Source organism: Vigna unguiculata, chromosome 11, assembly GCF_037176805.1.
Source record: "Vigna unguiculata cultivar grain cowpea cultivar isolate G323 ecotype 2 chromosome 11, ASM3717680v1, whole genome shotgun sequence".
Lineage (NCBI taxonomy): Eukaryota > Viridiplantae > Streptophyta > Magnoliopsida > Fabales > Fabaceae > Vigna > Vigna unguiculata.
In genome coordinates, this window is record NC_140802.1 from 2590740 (window position 1) to 2603221 (window position 12482).

A 12482-nucleotide genomic window follows, 5' to 3' on the forward strand; every position below is an offset into this window, starting at 1 on the left:
GTCAATTTTGTTTTGAAGTTTTTTTCGTAGAAAATACTTACAAATTTTGTTGTGAAAAAAAAAATTGCATGAAATTGTTTCGATTTTTTTGCAAAATATTTTGTATAAAACACTTTTCGCAATAAATTTTGTAGGAAATATTTGTAAATTTTATAATTTTGTAGGAAATAATTATCCATGAAGGAATTACCTACTAATTAAGATTCTTAGAAAAAATGGTAGAAAAAAGTCTTTTCTTGCAAATTTTTTTAACAAATTTGCAAGAAAAATTTCATGTAATATAAGAATTTTTAGTAGTAATATTTGACAAACAATTTTTTTTAATAGTAGACATCAAAAGTTTGGGCCATACATTACTTTGTTGTATGTACATGTTGAGCACTAATTAAATTCATATTGGAAAAGATGGTTTTTAAAAATATTGCTATTAAGTTATCATGCAATTATGACAATTCTAATAATTTCAAAATTTATGGGTATGATTTACATTTATTTAGAAACTTTTTCATAACAAGAACAAAAATATCGATATATATATATATATATATATATATATATATATATATGACTTTAATATTATATTAAAATGGTGAAATATAAATAAAATTTAATCTCATTAAATCAGCTTAAAAAATTGAAAAGAATTATACCTCCCTCACTTATATTATGTAAAATCTCTAACATTAAACAACACAATAATTGTTTTATAATACAACAAGAGTTTGAACAATAAATTACTTATTGTACATACATGTTACGCACTCATTTGAAAAAAAAAAAGGTTCCCAAAAATATTGCTATTAAGTTTATCTTACAATGATGACAATAATAATAACCAAACTTTTCTTTGCCTTTTTCAAGTTTTTCATCACAAAAAAGAAGAAGAAGAAAACTTCCACATATACGACAAATAATGGCACCATTCTTACAGCCCCAGAATCTTCACTCTTAGAAAATGAGCTTGAGAATAATTTCATTCTACATTAGTTAGGTTAAACTTTGAAATGAAACTCTGAAAAACTTAACCATTTTCACATCTTAATAGTCAACCAAACAAACATCAAAATTAATCCATGTCATAGTTGGCATTTCAATTTCATTTAATTTCTCACACAACTTTTTCACTCTTCTTTGAAAAATATTGTTGATAGATCGTGAGAGGAGGGTCACTCTTATTGGCATACCATCACATCTTTTCCACAATTTAGAAAGTAAGAGGCATACATGATAAGAAAGAAATATTAGTATATTGAGGAAGTATTATATATATATATATATATATATATATATATATATATATATATATATATATATATATATATATATATTTCTAAAATTTTATGTCAGACATTTCACATCAATCAAAGATAAAGACAAGTTTAAAATATATAGGTGTAAATCTTACTTTACAAGTCAGTTCATTTTTTAAAATAGTGTCAAAGTCATCCATAATATATCTTAATGAGATTTATTATTTGTTGAACCTATTATATATCACCCACTATTGAATCATTGTCGAATTATTCATCTGATCTTAAGTTCGAGATGTATATACTTTGACATGATAGAATATATTGGAGATCCCACACCGATTATACAAAAAGATGTACGAATAACGAATATGTTCTAATTCTACTTTTTCTTTCTTCTCACACATTTATTCTAATTCATTAAGTTAAACACTACAATCTTATTCATGCTACTAGGATTGTCACTAACCATATGAATCTATTCTTATTTAACACAAATCATTATAGTTATAAGAATTATTTCCCCTTCCTTATGAGTGTAAGTATATATTCAAACACATTTTGAATCCAACGAATGCATATTTTATGTTAAAACAAATAGTGGTGGCATGGCATGATGGTAACTAACCTAACTATATACATATACGTGTGTACATGAAAATCAGAAGCTCATAAAATAATGAAAACAAAAACTCAATCGAGGACCCCATTAATTAAGAAAGGGTCTATCATTGTTCCCTTGTGATGTTAGGTCAAAGTGAGTGATTGGCCTCTAAACAAAGGTATAGTGTGAAAGAGAGTGAGGTTGTTTTGTTTTGTGTCATTGAGAGACACAAAGGGTTTGTGTTGTCAATGAAAATGCAGGCACTTTGTTGGTGATTGGGATTGCAAAGAGGCCACAAGTGCTAAAAATTTATTGTGCAATTTCATTTTGATGTCAACCATGTTAGGGTTTTGTCTCCCATTGAGGTGGCTCATGTCAGAGACAAATAACCTTTTGTCTAATTCTATATAACCCTTCAACACCAGAGGTTGCTTAGAGACAAGACCAATACCTCATCTTAGGAAAAATGGTCCCCCACTATATGTTTCTGTGTATTTTCTATAATTGTGGCTATAGACAACACTACATTAACAACTTCACTTCGTTTTAACACTTCTTTTCTAGCTAATAATATCTCAAGGGTCCGTGTCATATCAAATATATATAATAAGTTTTTATATATACTTATCTCATTCATCTATAATATGTTAGCAATTATTATTAACTTTTTCTTTACAAATTAATCGAGATTATAAAATGTATGAAGTATATGTATTATTATATAAAAGATAAGTTAAATTAGTGATTTGATTCGCAATTATTTAATATTTTTTTCTCTAACATTTGACTAAATATAATTAAAATAAAAAATATAAAACTATCAAAATTTACCATTTTTAATGAATCTTAGTTCATCTATGAAGTGTGTAAAAAAAAAAAAAACTCCCATTTTTCTATGTAGAATGTTGTTCTTAACAAAAGATGAGGATTCAAAAGGTGGGTTTAGTATGTAATACATTTGAACTTCATGTACGATGAGTTGAGTTTAGAGTGATATTTCTTTTAGGATTCAATATGTTTTTGGTCCCTCAAGTTTTAGTAAAATTTGAAATTAGACTCTCTTTAAAACTTTTGACCAATTTAGTCATTTATATTTAAAAATGTGTGAATTTAGTCTTTTAACCAAATTTTGTTAAGTTTATGTAACGTTTCAAGTGTATTTCATGATAATATTTGAATTATTTACACCATTTGACACATTTTCGCTTCAATGTTAACTCAAATATTATCATAAAATATATTTAAAATGTCAAATAAACTAACAAAATTTGGTAAGAATGACTAAATTCATTCATTTTTAAAGATGAAGGACTAAATTGGTATAAAGTTTTAAAGAGAGACTAATTCCAAAATTCACTGAAACTTGAGGGACAAAAAAATATTTTTAACCCTTTCTTTTATATCATTAGCTTAAATTTTTTGTTTTATAATCATGTGTGACGTCATTTTGATAAATATAGGAAAAATTTGAGTGGAACACTTCTTTTTAATTAATTAGGGTTTAGGGTTGAGGAAGTGGAATATTAGATGAACCATTATATCAAAATTATGTAGGAGAAAAGAAAAACACTTCTCAAACCCATAAAGTCTATAATATATCTTTTTTTCAGTGACGAGGAATTTGTAAGATAAATCATGAGACTTTGGACCCTTGATGATACAACTACACGATTGCTCATGTTTGAATGTTAAATCATAAAAATTTTAAGAAAATCTTTACTTCTTCCTAGATAGTGTATGATCCACTATCTTAAAAAAAAAGTTTGATCCTCCCAAGTTTGAATTGAACTTTTTTTGTTGTTTTCTTTTTAACTGGTCCCAGTTCTGTTCTTAAACCTAGTAACTAGGTCTAACCTAGTTTTCTCCACTCTTTTCCAAGCACATTGAAAAACTCTGTTGTCAGATTAAATTTTTTATTCGTGCATGACATATAGACAATATTCACATGTAAAGACTTCTAACATTGCAATGTTTTCTTCCCCCTTACATCACAAGCTGCCTAACAAAAGAATTTCCAAAATTTATTACAATGATCTTTGAACTTTTCACACAATTTTCCTCTCACCAGTTACTATATGACTATAAAGTGGTATATCTTTGGCTACAATGATTCACGTGTATAGGAAAAAATCTTAAAAAACAATCATAAATTACAATTTTTCAAGGTAGTGTGTGTGTTTTTGGTCCTTCAACTTTTAGTGAAAATTGAAATTAGCCTCTCTTGAAAACTTTGAACCAATTTACTCTCCCATCTTTAGAAATATGTGAATTTAGTCTTTTAAACCAAATTTGTTTAAGGTGATTTGACGTTTCAAACGTGTTTCTCAATTAATATTGAAGTGAACATATGTCAAACAGAGTAAACAAACTAAAATACTATAATAAAATGTGTTTGAAACGTCAAATAAACTTAATAAAATTTGGTTAAAAAGACTAAATTCACACATTTACAACATTTACATAATTGAGAGACTAAATTAGTTCAAAATTTTCAAAATATACTAATTCCAAATTTTATTAAAAGTTGAAGGACCAAAAGATATTTAACTCTAAAATATATTATGAGATATAAGTGGAGTAGTTTAAGATTTTTAAAGGATGATATCGTGTTTAAGTCGAGGGGTTAGAATAGTGTTTTGGGTGAAGTAGTGATTAGATTTTGGGTTTTGGTTATAGATGGCATAGGCTATTTTAGTAGGGGTGAGTTTAGTAAGTATAAAGGGAGTTTCAAAAACAAATTTGGAAGAAATTATTGTTCTTCCACCAAAATAACCATCACTTTTACTTCTCCTTCTTCATTTTTATTATATTCTTCTTCCTCTTCTCAAGACATAAAACCCTACTTTTTCTTTATCTCTTGATGTATTTCAACTTGCAAGCAATCAAAAAATAGTATTCCAAAACTTTTAATCATTTTTTGAAACACTTTTCAATTGAACTTGAACAAAATAATTGACTATATATTAAAAAAAATAATTGATTAACCTGCTGTGTACTAAAAATATCAATTATAGATAATAGATTATTTTATGTCAAAATTAATAATAAATACAACAATTAATTATCTTTATATATAATTGACAAATATATAATTTAGTTGAAATACAAGTTTCATTGATAAAAAAAGGAAATATAAAATATTAAATTAGTGCTTATGGGTATTCATATCCATTTAAGAAAAAAATAATCATTTATCACAAGAAATAATATATTAACACTCATGCGAATATATTTTTAAGACTAAGGAGTTAATCAAAAAATGTATGTTTTGAATTAGAAAACTTTAATAACTTCTTTAGTAATTTAGAAATAAATTTAAGTAATGGAGAAAAGTTATAATTGAATGTACATGTAAAAAAAGTTAAATAATTTAGTAACTTATATTTTTAATTAATCTTAACAAATAGTATTTAACATATATATAGTTTCGGTGACAAAAAGCATAACCGAATATTATTGAATGGAGTCTTATAGGTCGCTAGAAGTTGAATAATATTCACTTACTTTGGTCTTAAATGGATAAAAAAAAATTATACAATACATAATTATAAAAACTTTATAAAGTTTCAAAATAATCCTAAATAAAATGGCATTTTATTTTAAGAGGTGCACTTGGAATCATATACAATCTCTTGAATTACACTAAGGAGAGATAGATTTGGTTGATATTTATTCATGCAGGTGTTATAAAATTGTATTAATTCGACAATGGAATGAATATTAAAAAGACAATAAAACTTTGGGAAAAATGGTTTTTTTCTCTTTTAAGATGATTTATAAACATTGTTTAGAATAATCAAAGTTATACCGGTGAAAATTGTTGAACTTGTACTTAATATTCAATTTGAGAATTTTCAATTGAATATTTGTTTTTCTTCAAATGCTCACCATTAGATTGAAGTTCTTTTAACATAGCTTTATATTAATCTAAAACTATTTATTATTTTTTTCTGTGAATTAAAATTGACAAAGTATATATTTCGAAAGTATATTACAATATGGATAATTTTATCACTTTTTATTTGTTTAATTGTAATAAAATATAATATAAATATTTTTGATATTATAAAATTATCATTCATGGATTTGAATAGACAAAATTTATTTTTGGTATAAATTTATGGATGGTGTAACAATTTATAAAGGTTACATTAATATAATATTATTGATCTCGCACACACAAAGTAACAAGTTATTCTTAAAATAACTTTAATAAAGTTCCTTTTACTTTTCATCCTTTATTTTCATAGTTCTAATTAGTAAATGAATTATTCCACTTTAGAATAAGAAAAAAGAAAGGGTGATAATGATAAAAATATAGCATAAGATAAAGTTTAAATATTTTTATTGTTTAAGTTAAAAAAACTATAAATAAAAAATTTAATTATTCAAAATGTATATAATAAAATATTTTTTTGAATAATTTTTCTATGATTTTTTCTTTAGAATTTTTAGTTAACCGTTTATCATTTTTAAAATCTTAACCTACCATAGTGAAGTTAGAAGATACTATGATATATTCAACCAATGAAAAAACTATTTAGAGTAACTTTCGTTTCATCCTTTTTTGTTTGGGTTGTTTATAATAATTGTCTAAAGAAGACTTGAAGATTGATAGTGTAACTTGGATGGAGAAATTAAGAATACTTAAGATTGGATGATAAACAACTTTTATATTTCCTTAAAATGTAACAATTGGATTTGTATAGTGAAAAATTTGTCATGTTGATGTGAAAGTGGAAATAATGTTGTTAGTTAAAGATCAACATTTGAAACTAGTTAGAAATGTGTTTGGATCAAAGAAATAATTGGTTTGAAGTTTGGAAATGAATTTTGAAATTCTGCAAGATGTTAAACCCTATATAATTTTACTCGTGCTTTTATTAAGTCAACACTATTCTCAACCTTAAATTCGCTCAACAAATAAAAAAAAAATGGCTTAGCGGTTCAAATATTTGTTTAATGAATCTACAATTCACTCATCAGATTTAGACCAAGAGAGTAAGTGGAGAAAATCTTTTCTAAAATTTGTTTATGATAAATTTGTAGAAATAATTTTACAGGTGATTCATTTATTTAAAAATTTTAATTTTTTTAAAATAAAATGACTTGTTTAAATGAAAAAATTAAAAGAAAATTTAAATTTAAATTTTTTAAAGAGATATAACAAATAACTAAAGTAATAAAATTTGTAATTTTAAAAAAAGGAAAGAAATTGAAGTTTTTCACAACTTGTGAAATTTTTCATTGGTCAAGATGAAAAAAATTCACAAGTCCACAAAGTTGAATTGGCCTTGGTCGAAGGCCGAATTAAGTCGGTCCCGATCAAAGATTAAGTCGAACTAGTACAAATAACGGGTTGAGGTCGAGATGAGTCGTTCCGGATTGAAGGTCAAATTAACTCAACTTGAGTTTAAGGTGGAGTTGAGTTTAACTTAAAATAAAAATGAAATTACTTTATCTAAAAAAAAATTAAAATCTAAGATATTTTAATTACTTTATCCAAACAAATTATTTAAAAAAATAAAAAGAATTCAATTACAAATAATTCAAATACTATATATTTTAATTTCTTAAAATTATTAAAATCCTTGTCAAATCTAAATGAATTTGTATGTGTTGAGTGGATGAAGGCTTTTAGAATTTGCCTTAATGGTCTTCATTAAAAGTTATAACCATAGATGTTAGATTTATAATAACTTTGAAATCAATTGAAAAGAAAATGTAGAACTCTAATTATGTTTATTTTAAATTTAGTGGACAAAATTCAAAAGCTGTCACTTTTAGTTGAAGTTATTACATTTTCTTTTACTTTTAAGCTAAGTTAATATCTTTTTATAAACTTGAAGTTTTCATAAGAGTTGTAGTTTATCCTATTAATTTTCATATGAGTTATATTTGAACTAGATTGAAACTTGGTAATAACTTATTATCTTTAATTGTTGTTGTGAAATGATTTTTGTTGTATTAGTTGTTTTTCAATTAATGCAATATAATAAAGTAACACGGCATGGTATGTATGTGATGTGAAGATCGTGTTAAATATTATTGATTTATTTTATTTAAATAATTTTGATATTCATAGTTTACTTTGAATTAATGAAATTATGATTATATTTTACATATTTTCATTTAATGCTCGAAAGTAGATATTTTGTGAAGTTTCTCTTTTAAATAACTTATTCTATTTTTATTATATATTATAAATTACTATGATTGTAAGATGTATATGAGAAAATATAAGAAATTATACCTGAAAATGGTAACATGATAATTTATGCTTCTATAACATATGTAAAATTTGTAATATCTATAAAATTTTACATCAATAACTTTCATACATGTACTCACAATAAATTAGAATATTTTATTTTAATTTTAAATAATTATATTTTACTAATTATTTATATAATATGATGTTATTTAATATTAATTGAACTTAATAATAATTTAAAATAAGAAAAAGAAATGGAAAAGAAAAGGGCTGAGAATGAAGAAAAGCTGGCAACAGCTAGCAATATATCAGTTATTGGCAGCAGGTTGGCAGCAGCTAGCGTAACAGGCCTACCACAATAATTATTAGGATCCACACCATATTTAGTTTAGCCCAATAAATAAATAAATATTATACTTTTTTCTTTATTTTTATTGTTTTTTAGAAAATGTTAACTTTTTTTTTTCGCCCTCCTTTTTATTATTCATGTAATTTTGTCTTTTTTTTTCCCTATTACTTCTTTCCTATCAAATAACTTTTATCTTCACTTATATTAATTTCTAAGTCATTTATCAATGTAGGAAAAATAAATGAATAGGCAGTTTTTAGAGTGTATATTAATTAACTAACGTTCTATTTTCCGATAATACATATCTTTCATATGTAATATTAGAAAAAAAAAAACTCATCCTCACAATATAAATTTTTAATATTGTTATTCAATAAGTTTTAATACTGTTATTCAATAAGTTGTTTGTCTATTTTGACGATAATTATTTAGGCAGTGTTCTTTTTAAAAGAATGATTTTGACAATAATAATTTAGGCAGTTTTTTTTAAGAGAATGATTTGAGGAAGAAGAATTAGTTGAATTTGGTTGATTTGATGGTAAAATTTGTGTTGTTTCATTTAAAGGATATGGAGATGATGATAGAGTGGGTTTGAGAATAAAATTTAAGAAAATTTATAGAAAATTTGATTGATGTGACATATTAAAAAATTTTAATTAATTAAAATATAAGAATATCAAATTGTTTTGATGATAAAATTAACATAAAGTAACATTTAAACGAGTTAGAAATATTTTAGCAAATTTATTTTTTAATAATAAAGTTAAAAAAATGGTTGATCAAAATAAAATAAGAATAAAATATACATGTCATAAAAAAATTAAATATTTTAATTTTAAACATTAAAAATAAAAATAAAAATAAAACTATTGAAATCGATTCCAACTACAATAAAACTGATTTCATCTCCTTTCAACCACAACAAAATCTGTCCCAAAAAACATATCTCATTCTCCACAACATTATATCTATGATGACTGCATCATATCATGCGTGATAAGAAATATAAAAATAAAGCAATATTATTTATGTAAAATAAAAGAACACATCCAACGTAACAAATCAGGTCCTAATAATCTTTTTGAATAATAAATCAATGTAAAAGAACACTGTCTTAAAGATGATTTCTAAACAATTAATATACCACCATAAACTTTTATTCTGGTAATATATGAAGATTAAAAGTAGTTTAAATGTCTTAAAATAGAAAAAATATTTGATAAATAAATGGGATAGTAACAAAATTATAACATTCTTATTTTAACTATTTAAGCTCACCTGTTGCATGGGTGCATGAAATAGTTGTCCATAATTGTGCATAGAAGAGAATAAAAAGAGTTGTAAAATTTAATGTGATGGCAGAATGAGAATTATGGAGAATTTGGAGATAATAGTGAATCAAAGTAAAATGGTGCTCATTGCATACATCAACAGATTTAGAAAAGGCAATTATCACATTTTCTACTCTACATTTATTCAATATTGATGAAAGAGTATTTTAATTTTATATATAAAATAAATTAAGTACTAGAAATCAAAATATTAGTATTTAGTTAGATGTTAGAAAGGTGTAGGAACATTAAACAGTTTATGTCTATAATCTTGATTTAAATCATTGTTCATTCTTTCCTTTATCTTACCTACATATCTATCACTTTTGCATCAATTTAACAATCTTAAAGAAATTATAATTTTGAATGAATCTTCAAATAAATTAAAAATGTAAATTTATTAATAAATTTAAAACATAAACACTTAATCTTATCATCTCGTTAATGATAAGATATTAGGATAAAATAAAAGTTATTTTAAATATTAGATAAAATAAATTTTTTTAATAAAAAATTAACTAAAAGTATTTAAATGGTTAAAATACTCCATTGTTATCGTTTTTATACCAAAATCTCAATTTGATCCTCACATTTCTATCACTCTCAATTAGGTTCATGTTTTTATAAATAAGTAATATAAAATTTAAATAAAGTTTAATGTAAAATACAAATTTAAATTAAAATATGATCATAACCTCTGTATAAAAGTTAGATTTGGTCTAAATTTAGAGCATATGAAATTGAATTTTTTGTAAAAAATTTTGGAATTGAAATCAAATTAAATTAACAAATATGTGACCAAATTGATATTCATACAGTAATTTGACATGTGTCACCATACTAGATTGATACGTGTCACATAACAGACGTGACACGTGACATAAATATTTTTAAAAAAATTAAAAAATTAAAAAAAGGAGTTGACACATAACACCTACTTAATCGTGTTAGTTTGGTACTAATGGAAAGAACATAATTGTTATTTATTTACAAAAATGTGAACTTAATTGAGACGGATAAAAATATGAAGACCAAATTGAGATTTTGGTACAAGAACAAACATTAATGAAGCATTTTAATCTATTTAAATTTATAAATTTTTTACATCTTAACGGTGAAAGTGAATTTGAAATACACTACTTAACTTAATAAAAAACGAACAATGATATTATGACTCTCATATTTTGACTTTATTTTTTTACTTTCTGACGTGATTTAGTGTAAATAATTAATTAATATATTACTATATTTTCCTTTAAAAGAATCAATGATATCCATCAAATTACATAAAAAAAAAAGAAAAGTGTAAAAAAATGAAAATTAAAGTATAATTTTTCTTTGAAAACCTATCCGTTACTTAACTATAAAAAAGAACAAAATCTTAAGTTTGGAGCAACAGAAGGAACAAGCACCACCTATGAAGGGCATAGATGACAGAGTGTAGGGTGGCGGAACAGTGTAGCAGACATAAACACTGACCCTTGCATAACGTCACTATACTCACTTTTCAAACAAAAATAATAACTAAATGAGTGAGTAAATTATTTTTTTTAGAATCCGAGACTTAAAACATATTAATCTTATATATAAATATAATTAAATAATTATCATTGTGTTTTTTACTTTTGCACTTTGAATTTTCTTTAATATTGGTTATTTTTGGAGATCGTGGAGAAGTGAACATGTTATATGGGAGACATTATTCAAAAATAAAATTGTTTTCTGTTCCTATAGTTGGTCTCAACTAAGGCCTACTAAATCAACATAAAGTTTATAATCTCCAACATTAATTACTAATTATGAATTATGGAAAGCAATTAAAAGGAAAAAAATTGAGAAATTTCAAGAAGAAAATGATTGAGACTTTGATATATAACGTTTTTAAAGGATTCAATTTAATATTAGAGATTAAATTTATTTTATTCGATAAATATTGTCACTCAAGTAAGTAAAGAAAAAAAAATATAAAGATTACAGTGAACTATAAATATAAATATATAGACTAAATTATTAATTAAATAAAAAATATTTTATATACATTGATCTTTAATTTTCGATTTCTTTTATTTATTTCAAAAAGTTGAATGGTCAAGACAAATATTTTTATTTGAATTATATATATATATATATATATATATATATCTTTTTTCAATATTTTATTTATATTTTTTACAAAATAATAATAATAATAATTAAAACAACCTACTACAACCTAATTTTAATCATGTCAAATCTTTAAATCTAATTAACTCAACTCAATAAAAGTTTATTGGAAGTTTTATTTCAAAATTATTCATGTGTTTGTTTCAATTTACACATTAATTGTGCGAGGCAAATGAATAGGATGAAACAATACTTTACATAATTAAGTATTTAATAATAAAATGGGTAGAATCTAATATACCAATTTACATAATTTTATAATAAAACAGTAAAGTATGTTAAGTCATTTAATTCATCAATTCACTTTTTTTTTTTTAATTTGTCATCTTAATAGGTTAAGAACACTTAATTTATCCAACATTTTTAAAAAATATAATGGTTTGTTTGAAACATAAATATTACTTTTAATTCTTGATTAATTCGATCAAGGTTCAATTAAAATAAACAAGTGTTGCAAAATAAGTATTATTTATACTTAGTAATTTCTGATTAAACTATAAATATTGTTTGAGCATATGAACTTCTGACGAAACTATTACTAAGGAAAAACCATGCAAATTCATAAACTTCC